The 13,695-nt window shown below is 44.0% G+C and overlaps 1 protein-coding gene and 1 long non-coding RNA gene across 3 annotated transcripts in view; one reads left to right on the forward strand and one right to left on the reverse strand.

Annotated features, from left to right (window-relative positions):
• The window catches only part of Znf385b (zinc finger protein 385B), a 392,624-nt gene extending 390,652 nt beyond the window's left edge, over positions 1–1,972 (reverse strand). For both annotated transcript variants that reach the window (XM_037204903.1, XM_037204901.1), the window contains exon 1: positions 1,737–1,972. The gene's annotated coding sequence lies outside the window, so the exon portion shown is untranslated. The remainder of the gene's footprint in view (positions 1–1,736) is intronic.
• LOC119087857 overlaps positions 1,917–13,695 on the forward strand; it is a 29,856-nt gene continuing 18,077 nt past the window's right edge. The window contains exon 1 of the long non-coding RNA XR_005091352.1: positions 1,917–2,000. This is a non-coding gene — a long non-coding RNA (uncharacterized LOC119087857). The remainder of the gene's footprint in view (positions 2,001–13,695) is intronic.

The following is a 13,695-nucleotide window of genomic DNA, read 5'->3' on the forward strand; positions in this document are numbered from 1 at the left end:
GAGGAGGAAATGCCTCCATTTGGTTTCTCTCTGACTCAGTTCAAAGAGACAAACTGTTTTCTTTGGTCCTGGGGATCTGTACGTTGTTAAAATGCTGTAAGCTAACAACATTGTTTTTCTTAATATCAATGATAGTGGTTATTAGGCCCCTCTTAAATCATTTACCTATGTAACTGGAACATAATGTTATGCAAATGAGATGCTTCAGGGATTATACTGCAAAACACTGGTATCACCAGCCCTATGCCAGCAAGGGCAGCGATGCTTCCTTGTTTTGGAGAGTTCACCTTTCCAAAAGCATTTACTACAAATGCACCCATGAGAGGTCAAGGAGATTTACAAGAATAGCTCATTTGATTTGTGGTTTTCACCTTAAACTTCCTCAAATCACTTTCGCAGATGGGTAAAAGTGTATTTGATGAATCCACAAATACCTGACTACTGAAAAATATAAAATCTGAACAACCAATGCTTTGTCCAAATAAACATATTTTCACCATATATATCAAGTAGCCAAAATTGCAAGCCAGTATTTTACATTCTAAGGACATTCATCTATGACAGGAAAGGACAGCCCATACGCAATGCACACATGACATTAAAATACGATTGAAGGATTACGGAAACCGGCAAAAGCAGACCCCAAAATACTGAGGGGAGACAGCTGGAGCCTAAACGTTTGAGATGGTCTCAGTAACTTTCTGAAACGCTTCCCCTCTCCTTTAGTAAACACATTTCTCAGCCCTTCCTAAATTGTATGGACGCTGCCAGTCTAGCCCACAAGACAAGTGTTTTTGTTCCATTTGGGCATCTGTTTTCCCTGTATCTTGCTTGCTTCATTGTGACAAAGTTTGCAATAGCCTCCGTGTACTGCGCATCAGATAAGCAAAACCAGAAAGAAACACCAACCTCCTCTCTATATGAAAATGTTTCCAAATCCAGGAACTTTTGAGGCCATTCCAAAAATGTTTGTTTGTGCTCATGGGGGCAGGAGCATTTTCTTTTCCTTGAAGGACCCAGGACATTCGACATCAGAGTGTCCTCCAGAGCCATAGGAAGCAAAGCATGAGCGACCTCCGTCTAGCCTTCCCCTCATCCCAAGGCCCTCACACAGCAGAGGCAAAACAGATGGTCCTCCCCCTCCCTTTTCCCTCCTCCCTTCCGCCGTCCCGCAGAGTCCTCCCACCCTGAGCTGACACCTTCACCAGCTCTCACTAGCCCAGGCTGCCCTTTGCAGCTCCTAACAAGTACAAACTTTGGGCATCTGCTCTTAAACCTCACCATCCACCTATCTCCTGTTCTTTTCTCTGCAGGATGCCCTTGGGACCCTAAGCTTCCACCGTCATCCTCCCCTCACACCTCGGTACCCAAATTACTCATTTCCCTCTAGTAAAAAAAAAGAGTCTGCAAACCCCGGAGTTCTGGGGGCAGAGGTGCTGCCGCTGACCCCTGCGAGGCTGGCTCTCCTCGTATCCCATCCTTGTCTACGCGCCCCTTCCGTCCAGGCTTCTCCTAGCCCACCCTGGGGACTCCGTGCTCGTCCAGCTTCGCCAACCTACTCCTTGATTCGAGGGGCTGGCGGGAGCCTCGCCTCTGCGGCCGGGGCAGCGGCCAGGAGCCCGCCTCTACAAGTGGGGCGGCGGGACGGAGCGCAAACTCCATGGTTCGCCTGGGCGGAGGCGGTGGGGACCGGCGCGGACGCGGCGACGACGCGGGGCGGCTCGCCCCAAGCTTACCTCTGCGCGCGGGCGGCGGGTGCGCTGGGACAGCGGCTCCCGAGGCCGGGGGGCTGTGGCCGGTGCCTGGGAGGCGGCGCTCCCGCCAGGGCTGCGCTGGGGTTTCGCGCAGACGCTCTCCCGCGGTCTGCGGCAGCCCGGGGCGGTGGCGCCGGCGACAGCTCTGCGCCGCGGCCCCCGGAACTGTCCGACCCAGCGGGAGCGCGGGCTGAGCGGCCGGTAGCGGGCTCCACGCTCGGCGCCTGCGCGCCCGGCCTCGCCCAGGTAAGGGGCGTGTGCCCGAGTCCTCGCGGGCTACCGGGACCGGCGTGAGGACGGGCCGGGGCGCTCGGCGCGGGATGCTGCGGCCGGGGGTGAACGCCACGGAGACGTCCGGGGGCGGCGCAGCCTCGGAGCTCGCCTGGTCACCGGGTCCCACGCGCCCCTCAGCCTCCAGCAGAGGTCAGGGTGTGTGCAGGGGGCGGAGGTTTGGGGGGGGGGTAAGGTCCCCAAGCCGGGATGCCAAACCTCGCGCGTAGGGGGCGGGGGGCCGACGTGTCACCTATTGGCCAAGCGGACTGAAACTCTTCTTGGAGATGCTCGCCACCAAGTATTGGCTCCTGCCCGTGCGTGCAGCTCGGGGCTAGCTGGCGGGCGACGCGGAGCAGCCTCCCCGCGTGGGCCCAGGGCTTCGCAGCCCAGCGCGAACCCGCGAGGCTCGTGCGCAGGGGAGGGGCTCGCTTGCCTCCCACTGCCAGGGCTCGTTGATTGAAGTTTCAAAAACTAAACCATGTCAGGGGTTCCCCCGGTGTAAGCCATCTTCTGAAAATAGTGCAGACACACACAGCCAGGGCGCTTGCTTCTGTGACGGAAAGCACTTCAAAGAAAACACTGCGGGGGGAAGGAAACATAATTTTAAGGGCTCAGTCTTCTGAGATGACTTCTTTGGGAAGAAATTCAAGGGTAACAAATGACAAGGGAGCCCTGTTAGGCAGCGGAGAAATTTCATTTATTTTTTTTTTTTTAACCTAGATGACTTGACTTTGAAATATATTTCTTTGGATCTTGTCTTAGATGATTGACACTAAGGCCATAAATAATTAATCCAGCAGCTGTTAATGTCTTGGCATAGTGTCCAGAGTAAATACCTTCGAGTCCAGCCAAAGCCAGTGCTGCTTCCGGGGTAGGTTTGAGATCTGACGTACACACACACTCACCGCATTCTAGATCCTTCTGAAGGAGCAGCTTGCGTGTTGGTTTTTTTTTTTTTTTTTTTTTTTTTAATCCACCTTGGAATGTCAGGTTATTGCAGGCGCCAGCGCACCTGAGGTAACCAGCGTGAGAAGGGACATTAATCTGACTGATGGTCTTTATATTTTTAGAATCCAAACATCTTCTGGGTAGGCAGGCTCACTCTAAGGACAGACCCTTACTGGTATGTTTATTATTACTACTGTCTGTATTCGAAATGACTGCAGGAGGCAAGCTGCAAAATTCATAACCCCCAAAGAACACGAAAAACTGTAATTGCTTGAAGAGTCTTAAAAAAAAAAATGACTGTCTTAGCCTATCTTTTTGTCCATAAAGGTTATATTGAAAGTAAGCCTCTTCTAAGTTCTGAGAATGGGGTTCTGGAAATCTGAGGTCAGTGGGGAGTTCTATGAGGAAGGCACCCAGCTTCCAGGCCCTTGCAATTGAGAGGTGAAAGCAGTGTGGTTCCTTTAGCTGCTACTGGCCTCACAAGTGTTAGCATTCCCCAGAAACCTAAGGTGCATGGGGAAAGGGAGGGCTCTGGAGGGCTCCAGCCAACACCTTTGACTGTACTTGGAGGGGGAAAAAAAAAGAGCAAGCCCTATGGGCTGGAACACCTGTGAGAAGTGCTCCTCATAGCTTGCACAATTCAGCAGGATGTGCATTTTTTATGTCCTGCAATCTGCAACTATATCCTTCTCTCCTCCCTGTCTATTTTTAATCACTTATAGCTAAGATGTATGGTAGAAAATAATTTGAGGGTTGCATTTCCTAACAACAGCTGAAAGAAGCATAAAATATTTGCAGATGAGTCTTTTTTTTTTTTTTAACCTGTGACTTAAGAGACAAAGAACTGTGCCCTTAGTGTCCTAAGCCAAGGCAAGATAAAGGCTTCTAGAAGCCCATGTCCCAAAACAATTGCCACGCCTTCCTGGAAAATACACTTGAATATGGAAACAACTGTAAACTAAAAGAAGAGATGTATAGAGAAAATTAAAGCTAAGCTTTGCTTCAATAGTATGATTGTCTCTTGGCTAATTTGATATTGACTGTGCTTTTCCGGAGCTGTGTGCTGTAGGGGAACTTCTGGTTCTCTGGCCCTCCACCCTTTTCTTAAAAGAATTGATCAGTAACAGAGAGCTGCCACCCTCAACAAGGAGCACCAAGCAAAGGCTTGCACATCGTGGAAACACCCCCTCACTGGGAGGAACAGAGCAGGAAGAGATTCATTTAAGTCTTGGCCCACTTTGGTGTGTATGAGGTATATGGTTCCTCAATAACCCCCAAAAGTCATGCTAGAAGCAATCAAACTCCCTTTCGATTAATTTTGTTAGTCGTGTCCCCCTACCCCAGTACATAGTAGTGATAAACGGATCAACCGACCGAAAACGTTAGAAATCACTTGGTTTTATGATACAATAACATGTGAGTTTATACATAGCACATCCTTCGAAAACAAGTCTCGGCTGACATTTTATATTTCTTTGCAGCCTCCCGAGCGGCAGTGCACCCAATCTTGGGGGTGGGAACATACTTTGAAAACCGCTTTGGTCATGGAACAGAAAGCCAGCACCCAAACTTCAGCTGTGGCTTTGCAGCCTAGGACTTCCGTCCTATGGCCCACGACTGGTAATGGGCAGCCTGCCTCAATGCATTACTGCAATTCTGGAAAGTCGTGCTATAGAGAAACAAAAGACACTGTTGGTTGGTGGATATCTCTCTCCAGTTTCTCTTTCCCTCATTGCCTTTCTGAGCACTATACATCCCTTCAGAGAGTTTCATGAATCCTACTTCACTTTCCCAACAGTCTCCACCAGGAAGCTGCCATGGTCACTGTACCTTAGACGGCTCCACTGCTTTATGATGGAGGAAGAAGGGTTCCTATGTTGGAATCCTTGACTTCTGACCTGCACTTAACTAGCACGTATTCTCTAAAGCTCACCTTTTTTAAAAATCATGGTGTGTGTGTGTGTGTGTGTGTGTGTGTGTGTGTGTGTGTGTACATGACACAGCATGTGTGGAGGTCAGAGGACAACTTGTGGGACTCAGTTCTCTCCTTTCATCATATGAGCCCTGGGTATTGAACTCAGGTCGCCAGGCTTCATGGTGAGTGCCCTTACCTGCTGAGACACCTCTCTGGCCTACTTTCTTCATCTTTAACATGAGTGAATAAAAATATCTTCCTTGTAGCAGTATCCCAAGGACCAAATCAAAGGAGAAAGTATTTTTGCAAATTGCAAAAGCATCACGAGAGTTTGTTACAATTCATTCTAACAAATACTTGGGAAATAAATGAGAGATGTATATCCACGTTTGACAATAAAGTCTAAAGTGTACTAGAGATGAAAATATATGAGCCAGGTTCTGACAGAGCAGCTTACAGCTAGAAGAAAAGTAGTATGGAATATTTTCAACCAGCTATTAACTTACATTTGTTTATAAGTCCTGAAGAGGAGAGGCCACTCCCATGCTACCATTCCACAGACTGACTGAATTGAACTTCATGATTACAGAGAGTTGCAATGTTGCTGACAGAAAACCAAAATCATTTGGGGCTATCCATAGTCCCCTTAGACGTCATTAATCATCCACCTCTGTATCTGACCCCACATTCTCTTGACTTTTAAATCAAAGTCTTGAAATATATCACTGCATAGACTTGACCCACCTAGCTTCCATCCACACAGAAGCTCAGAACATCATGAGATTGCATCTAAAACCTATGGCAGAGATTTCCCTTACTTTGCTATAATCTGGCTGCCTGATGCCCCTAATCAATGTATTTGGTAAAGGCATTAACTTATTACTCTATTTTGTTCTGTGACAGTACCAGTTCAAGTACGAGCTTCCATGGTGGAAGATGTCATTCAGGAAAACCTGAACCCATGTTCCTGAGCAGTGGTCACTCGGAAAAAAGGCTTGGCTCAGAAAAAAAAAGTTTTCTCTTATTTTCTTTGGAGCAAGAGATGTATTCCTACAAATGCTACATCTTCCTTTTCCTTTCAGTTTCCACAGTGTATGAGACATTAGTGAAATCTGTGTTTTAGAAGCTGTGTTCTTTTAAAGCCCTAACTTAGATTCAGCAAAAAAAAAAGTATTTGTTACAAATAATTTATTTTTTAATTAATTTATTTTTTTATTTAGTTACATTTATTTATTGGGGAGCAGATGTGCATGTCATGACATGTGGAGATCAGAGAGCAATTTTGGGAACTGGTCTTCTCCTCCACCGTATGGGTTACAGGAATAGAACTCAGGTCTCAGGCTCAGCAGCCAGCACCTTTACCCACTGGGCCATACAGGAGGCCCCACTTATATTAATTAAGGATCTCTGCCCATTCAAGATAGCTAATGATGAATTGTAACAAACATTTTTGTGGTTTTATTGACCAGGTAATTTGCAGTATCCTTTTCTCCATACATTTACTTAAAAATAAAAACACTGTTAGACCTTTAAGGTCAATGCGTTGGGTTTTATGTGGAAGTTCCAACTTGAATTGTACATTTACCTCTACAACAATCAATACAAAAATGTGGAGGAGTTTGGTTTAGGTGGAAATCTTAAAAGTTATTTCTGCCGCGTCAGTTTGTTGAATTTGTATTGTCTTTTAAATCTAATTCTAGTGTTGGCCTCTCTATTCAGAAGGTGAAGAAAGGAAAAAAAAATTAAACCTCAAGCTTTCTTCCTGGGCCAAGTTGTTCTCTTTTTCTCCCTGTCTTGGGGGTTGTTTTTTTTTATGTGAATCATTAGTATTCTTTGAAAAAGAATTGTCCTATTGGCCTATAATTATATTTTAACTGGAGATTGAGTTTCTTTTCATTCTTTATTCGATGTTCTTAGCAGAGAAAGGCCACATAAATCCCTTACTCACTATCCTTATTTACACATTATGTTTTATCTAAATTTTAAAATTTATTGTCTAAGTATTCTTCCTGAGTATAACTGAGCTCTGTTTTTACCTCCTTTCTCATTAAAAAAAAAAAATGTATTTCTTGAGCTCTCATGGAATTGGTTCAGGGCCATGACACTCTTGTCCCCTCTCTGAGGTGGTAATATCTTTTGTATCCAGAGGTGATCAATATTGTACAAAGATTCCTTCCAGACCCTAGCCACAGTTTTTCAGTGAAAACAGTACGTCTTGCTATGGATCTGTCCCTTTGCCAACCAAGCCAGCACACCCCTGGGCCCTGAGAAGAAGTTTATAGAATTTCACAACCCCACCCAGATCCTCTCCTGATTATGTCTCAAGATGATTAGGTTAGTTACATACATTCCCCTGTGTGGTTCCTGGCTCTGAGACAATATAAACATAATTAATCTTCTTTGAATTGCATTTGCGATTTTGATTTCACTCCACTTTTAAAGGTCTGAAAATGTGGTAATACTCCTTTCAAAAACGTTGGTTTCTTTCCAAGGCTTAGTTCTTTGGCTTCGTTGTATACTTAACTCACAACTGCCTTGTAAATGTGGAGCCCCTCCCCCCAAAAAAGACGAAAATCTTTTGGGTTCAAACTGTGGTTTTTAAATACTTTTCCATTTTGACCTTTGCCATAATGTTGAATTTGCCGTGTTGACGAACGTCTCAATGCTTAGCCTTGACTGAGGAACACCATGTTCCGGGTACAATATGTGCTTTTGAGGGAGAAAATAATAACACCATCTTACAGATGAGGAAAGAGAATCAGTAAGTTTGGGATATGCCAAAATCACCAGTGGACAGAGCCATGGCTGTCTGAGACTCGTCTGTTCTTTCAAAAGCTCTTCATGTGTTACTTTTTAAGGTTCATAAGAAAATGCTGACTAGAGTGTAAGTTCTACTGAAAGTGCATTCTTCAGCACTTTCTAGAGAGTGCCCCTTAAGAACAATCAGTTTGGCTCTGTGTGTTCTGTAAAACAACCACTGTTACCAAGCTTTTGGACTTACTCTCAATTTAGTCACCTTAAGGTAGGGTCACAGGAAGAGTTAAGAGGGCTGAAGAAGAAGGTTCCTGTTCCTCTACATATTCCTAATACATGGTAGCCTTTCATCTCCCCACATCTGTTGAATGTGGACAGCCATCAGGGGTCCTCCAAACTACTTCCTAAATAAAGATGGTAGCTGCCTTACATCTCATCCTTCCAATAACACTGTGCAGCCCTTGAAGCCCAGGACTCTTTCCTGCACTTTGCTTGAATTCGCCCCCTGGCACCAGTTGATGTTTAATACTCAGTCAAATGCAGCTTGGGGTTTCCAGCCTTTTTGTTGCTGTTGTTGTTGTTTTTAGGGGGGTGTGGGGGGGCAGACAGGTTTTCTCTGTGAAACAGCTCTGGCTGTCCTGGAACTTATACTCTGTAGACCAGGTTGGCCTCAAATTCATAGAGATCCACGTGCCTCTGCCTCCAGAGTGCTGGGATTAAAGGCGTGTGCCACCCCAATCACCAGCATCTCCGGGCATGATTTCCATTCTTAGCAACACACATTTGGGCAGGACAGAATTTTCTACTGCAGAAAATGAAATGGTTTTTAGGAAGTCAGGTCTAGCCAGTCATCCAGTCATTTTTCAATAAACATTTTGTATTTAACATACAGCTATTTTACCAGGCACCAGGGACGCCATGCTGAGCAGCATGGAGTTTATACTCTAAAATCCATAGAAATGAAAGTGGTTTACAACAAACTGACCAACAGCCCCTGCTTCTCCTTCCACTTGGCTATGATCTTGTCCTTTATTTTGTATTTAACACGTGTCCTTTGCCTCCCAGCTCTCTATCCTTTTCTGCATTTTCTTAACTCATCTATTCCTCTCCTCATCTCTTTTCCTTAGTAAAGATAATATACTAATATTCTACTCAACTCAGTATTGACTTCTGGTTACCATATTTTTTTTTACTTCCCAACTACTGGCCAAAAGTTTGTTTGTTTCTTTATATTTTTATTAATATATAAAAGGAGCTAGCAATACTTGGGCACTTTCAGAAACCAGATATCCCATGGTGGCTACTAAAACTGTGCCATTTCATTCAGTACCCTACAGGAGCTATTGGGTTGAAGTCTAGAGCACAATGAACAAAAAAATTTAAGTATCACACATTAACCAAAGAACTCCATGTTAACATCTACATATTCTAGAGGACTGGTTGAAAGTATTGAAGCTTGGGTGGGTTTCTGATAAAGATCCCTTGAAAGAGATCAACCTAGCAGAATTGCAACAAAAAGGAAAGATGAGATGAGCAAGAGAACTGGTTTACAAAGAGACATGGGAGTCTAAGCACAAGACTGACAGGCTACCCCCAGCTTCCTGCAGAATGGTCTGGAGAAGTTAGGCTGGATTCCCTGTGCCTCTGTTGCCCTGTCTGCTAGCTTTGGCTCTATCGGGAAGCTTTTGGCATTGACCTCAGTGAGATTCTTCATGTGTAAGCCTGCCATCCACTTACACTTGTTTCACACCTTTGAAGAAAAGTTTCTTGCTTTACTTACTGTATGCATTACTTTTCTTGTTGCTGGGATAAAATGCAAGACCAACGCAATGGAAGGAAGAAAGGTTTTCTTTGGGCTCACAGTGTGAGGACACAATCCATTGTGGTAGAGAAGGCATGATGACAGATGTGGGAGGGAACTGATGTCATTGCATCCACAGTCCGGAAAAGAAGAGGGGAGTGTCTAGGAAGTTTGGAGCCCAGTCCATGGGACGGTGCTGCTCACATTCAAGCTATATATTTCCATCTCAGTTCAACCTCTCTGGGAACACCCTCTCTGAAACATACAGAGGTCTGTCTCCTGGGTGATTCTAGAGCCCATCAAGTTGATAGTCAAATTTAACCATCAACACATACAAATATCTAAACTTGCAAGGTATATCAACTCAGCAGGCAGTTCAAAACTACATTTTGAAAAAATTATTTGCTTAAAAAAAAGATTCTCCAGGTCTGACTGTTACCTCTGGAATAATGAATAGCATCTGAAGGCATTTTTGTTGTTTCCAATCAAGGAAGTTGCTGGATAATCTGTAGTCCAAGGGACAGACCCTGCAGCCAAGAAGGAAAAATACATTTGAAGGCCAACTCTGCGCAAACAAAGGCCTGATAGACACAGCATTCGTGCTCACTGAAATGGCCTAAAAGAGCATCAGATGAGTGGACAAGTTATGAAGCAGTTTTGATAAAGATGCGGTAGAATGGACATCCTGGTTTTTGCTACAACTTTTCTAAATGGTGCTTGCCACATTCTCCAAAGACCTAAAGTAATTCTTCTTGTTTACTCAGGAGACAATTCTGATCAATCTTATGAATAAAAATAAGTAAAACCCAATCTTATAGAAATAACACTGAATATGTGAGGGAGTGACACACAGAAAGTATTTCTCGTGGTTTATGAATGACAGGAAACACTGACGACGACATGGGGGACAGGGGAACACATCCCATTGGAAGGCTCTTTGGTAACTCTCCTTATTGATGTTTCGTTAGCATTTTATAGTGATGTAGAAAATTATTAGCCGTAGTTTGAAGAGAAAGGAGAAAAGGAACTGAGGAGAGATGGCTCACTCAGGAAAGTGGTTATCTCACAAGTGTGAGGGCCTAAATCCTATCTCCAGCATCCATATAAGAGACTAGGCATGGTGGTACACACTAACTCCCAACATGGAATAAGACAAAAATAAGATTGCTAGTGCTTGCCAGCTAGTCTAGCCTAACTGTGAGCTTCAAGCCAATGAAAGACTCAAAAGATGTGACAGTGTCCCTCAGAATGACAACTAAGATTGTCCCCTGGTTACCACACACACAGGCACATACTTGCTCAAATATGTATGTACACACCACACACACACACACACACACACACACACACACGTTACAAAGAAGAGGAAAGGAATATATATATATATAATATATATATTATATATATATATATATCACAGCAAAGCAAAATAAATTGGGAAATGAAAGATTGAACACAGTGAGAAAACCATCCATATTCATTGATTTTCAGAAGTCCTGATTGATATATAACATTTCAAGCACACTATTAAAGTTGGCTGATATATGCTTAGATACATTGGCATATTGTATTGTCTGGTGTGTACCATCTGAGATTTCTTTCACATATGTTAACTTTTCCTGAATTGAAAATGCAAGGCAAAAAGTTCTTTTCAACATTCTAAGGATATGGTTATGTTATATGAGGCAATTAAACAATGGAACATACACGCATGCACTATTGATGGGACTGTAAATCAGGAACTTACTCTATGGGTGTGTATGCCCTTCAAGACAGCCATTCAACATCATCTTAGAAACACACTCGACTACGTAAGCAAAGCAGAAAGTACCAAGCTACCCATTGTACCCTGGTTTGAATGGGAAAGCATTGCAAGTACACTAAGTTTCCAGCAATGGTGGAATGATAAGTAAATTAATGAACTGAGCATCACTAATCTTATCAGTGGAAATGATTTGTATTTACATCTTAACATTTGTTGTAAAACTAGTAAAATCCCCTTAAAAGAAATTGACTGGAGGATTTGGAAGATGGCTCAATACATAAGGTTTTGCTGTGCAAGTAAAAATGCTGGGGTCAGACATTCGGTACCCACATAAAAAATACTCAGGAGTGGTGTGCATTTGTAAGCCCAGCACTGGGAGTGGTAGAATCTGTCAGGTTCAGGGAGTTGCTGGCCAGCCAGCCTAGCCAAGAGGACAAGCTCCAGGATCAGTAAGAGGCCTGCCTCAAGATAGATAGTTAGATAGATAGATAGATAGATAGATAGATAGATAGATAGATAGATAGATAGATAGATAAAGTAAATGTAAGAGAGCAATAGAAGATGACACCTAATATCAGCCCATGGCTTACACATCACACACACACACACACACACACACACACACACACACACACGGGATGGGGGTTGTTTAATAAAAGTAATAAATATCAAACTCAGTTGGACAAGTCACAGCCTACCTTGGCTAGCAGTAGAATGCCACTTAAACTCTCTAAGAATCCTGAAATAAGAATCCATTGGCTTTAATCACTAGTAATTGTTACAGCCCAACCCTGAATTAGCTTCACTGCTATGGAGAACTCGTAATTCTCAAGACAGCCTTGCCGTCTCTGGAGAAATTCAACCTTTGTGTGTGTGTGTGCGTGTGCGTGCGTGCGTGTGTGCGTGCGTGCGTGCATGTGTGTGTGTGTTCAGTGATTCCAAATTCACCATGTTTGTTTTCCTCAACTTTATTTCAAAACTTTTTTCTTGCAAGCAATTTTTAAAAGTTATCTGCCCAGATCCCCACTTAACTTCTTCCATTTAAAGAAATTAAAAAGTGCAGCCTCACGCTGGGTCACTTGAGGTGAGAGCTGGGTGGGGGAGGGAATCAGCACACCATTTTTGTCTTGCACACAGAACGAAAGAACAACTGAACACCGCACTCAGAGCTCCCTCGCTCTTCTCCTTAACCTGTAGGTCACATTCTGTCTTCACTTTTCATTGCTGCTGACATCCTGATATCCCTAGCCAGGTCCTTTGCAACTATCTATTTCTTACCCCGCATTAATTTAGCAGTCAGCTAAATCCAAGTCACAAACTCCCCCTCTTAGGCAGCAGGCAAGGCTTAACTCTCGAATTCCTGGAGTGTAAAATGTCAACTTTCTTCCTCGCCACAAAGCACACCTCAGAATTTTTCTTTTCCTATCCAAGGCATCCACCTCCATGTATTCTTAATGTCCATTTCTCTTGCTTCTTACAGGATATCCCTCTGCATTCTCAGCTTTGTGGCCTCTAGCCTGCCTCCATCATTTAAGAGAATGACCACTTCTCTATGGCCACTCTACTCATTTCAAGGCAATCTTGAAAATCAATATATCCAAATCAAAACCAACTGAAACACAGAAAACTGTCTCTTCTCTTCAGTTTCCCTAAAGCCATTGTCTTGTTTGTTCCTTTGTTACTGCCACATATTTAGTATTTCAAGCACTTCCTTGTCCTCAATACTATGCACGGAAGTAACTTAGAGTAGGCCGTGGCATATGAAACCACACAAGATACAGTCTCCTGTTTAAAAGCCTAGTCGAGCCAGGGTGGTGGTGGCACACGCCTTTAATCCCAGCACTCGGGAGGTAGAGCCAGGCGGATCTCTGTGAGTTCGAGGCCAGCCTGGACTGCCAAGTGAGCTCCAGGAAAGCACAAAGCTACGCAGAGAAACCCTGTCTCGAAAAACCAAAAAATAAAAAATAAAAAAAGTCTAGTCGAGCCAGGTATGATAGTATGTACCTGAAATCTCAGCATGAGGCAGAGTAAGTAGGAGGGTGGGGAGTTCCAGGTTAGCTCAGGCTACACAGTGAGACTAACTCAATAAAGCAAAACAAAACAGCGACAAAAGGGGACCTCTTTTTCTACTTTAGATCTAATGCACACAGCACACTTCTTGGGAAAGGATGCCCCCAATTTGTTGTCTGGAGTTTCTCCCCTTCCCTTCACCCATAGCCATCAAGCCTCAATCGACTTCAAACATCAACACTGGCAGTTTGCCTTTTCTTTGATTATCCTCATTTTAGTTGTGTGTGATTTTGAAGTATTTCCTTGATCAAACTGAATTCTCATACACAGTGTATAAAGAAACACCCCACCCTCACACTCAACTCTGACCCCCACTTACCAGGCATGTGGAAGAGAATCTGATTTCCCTGACATCACTCAGCAAGTACGTGACAAAGCTGGGACTCAGAACCAGATCTTCAGAGTACAAAGCTTC

This window comes from Peromyscus leucopus, chromosome 4, assembly GCF_004664715.2.
Source record: "Peromyscus leucopus breed LL Stock chromosome 4, UCI_PerLeu_2.1, whole genome shotgun sequence".
Taxonomy (NCBI): Eukaryota; Metazoa; Chordata; class Mammalia; order Rodentia; family Cricetidae; genus Peromyscus; species Peromyscus leucopus.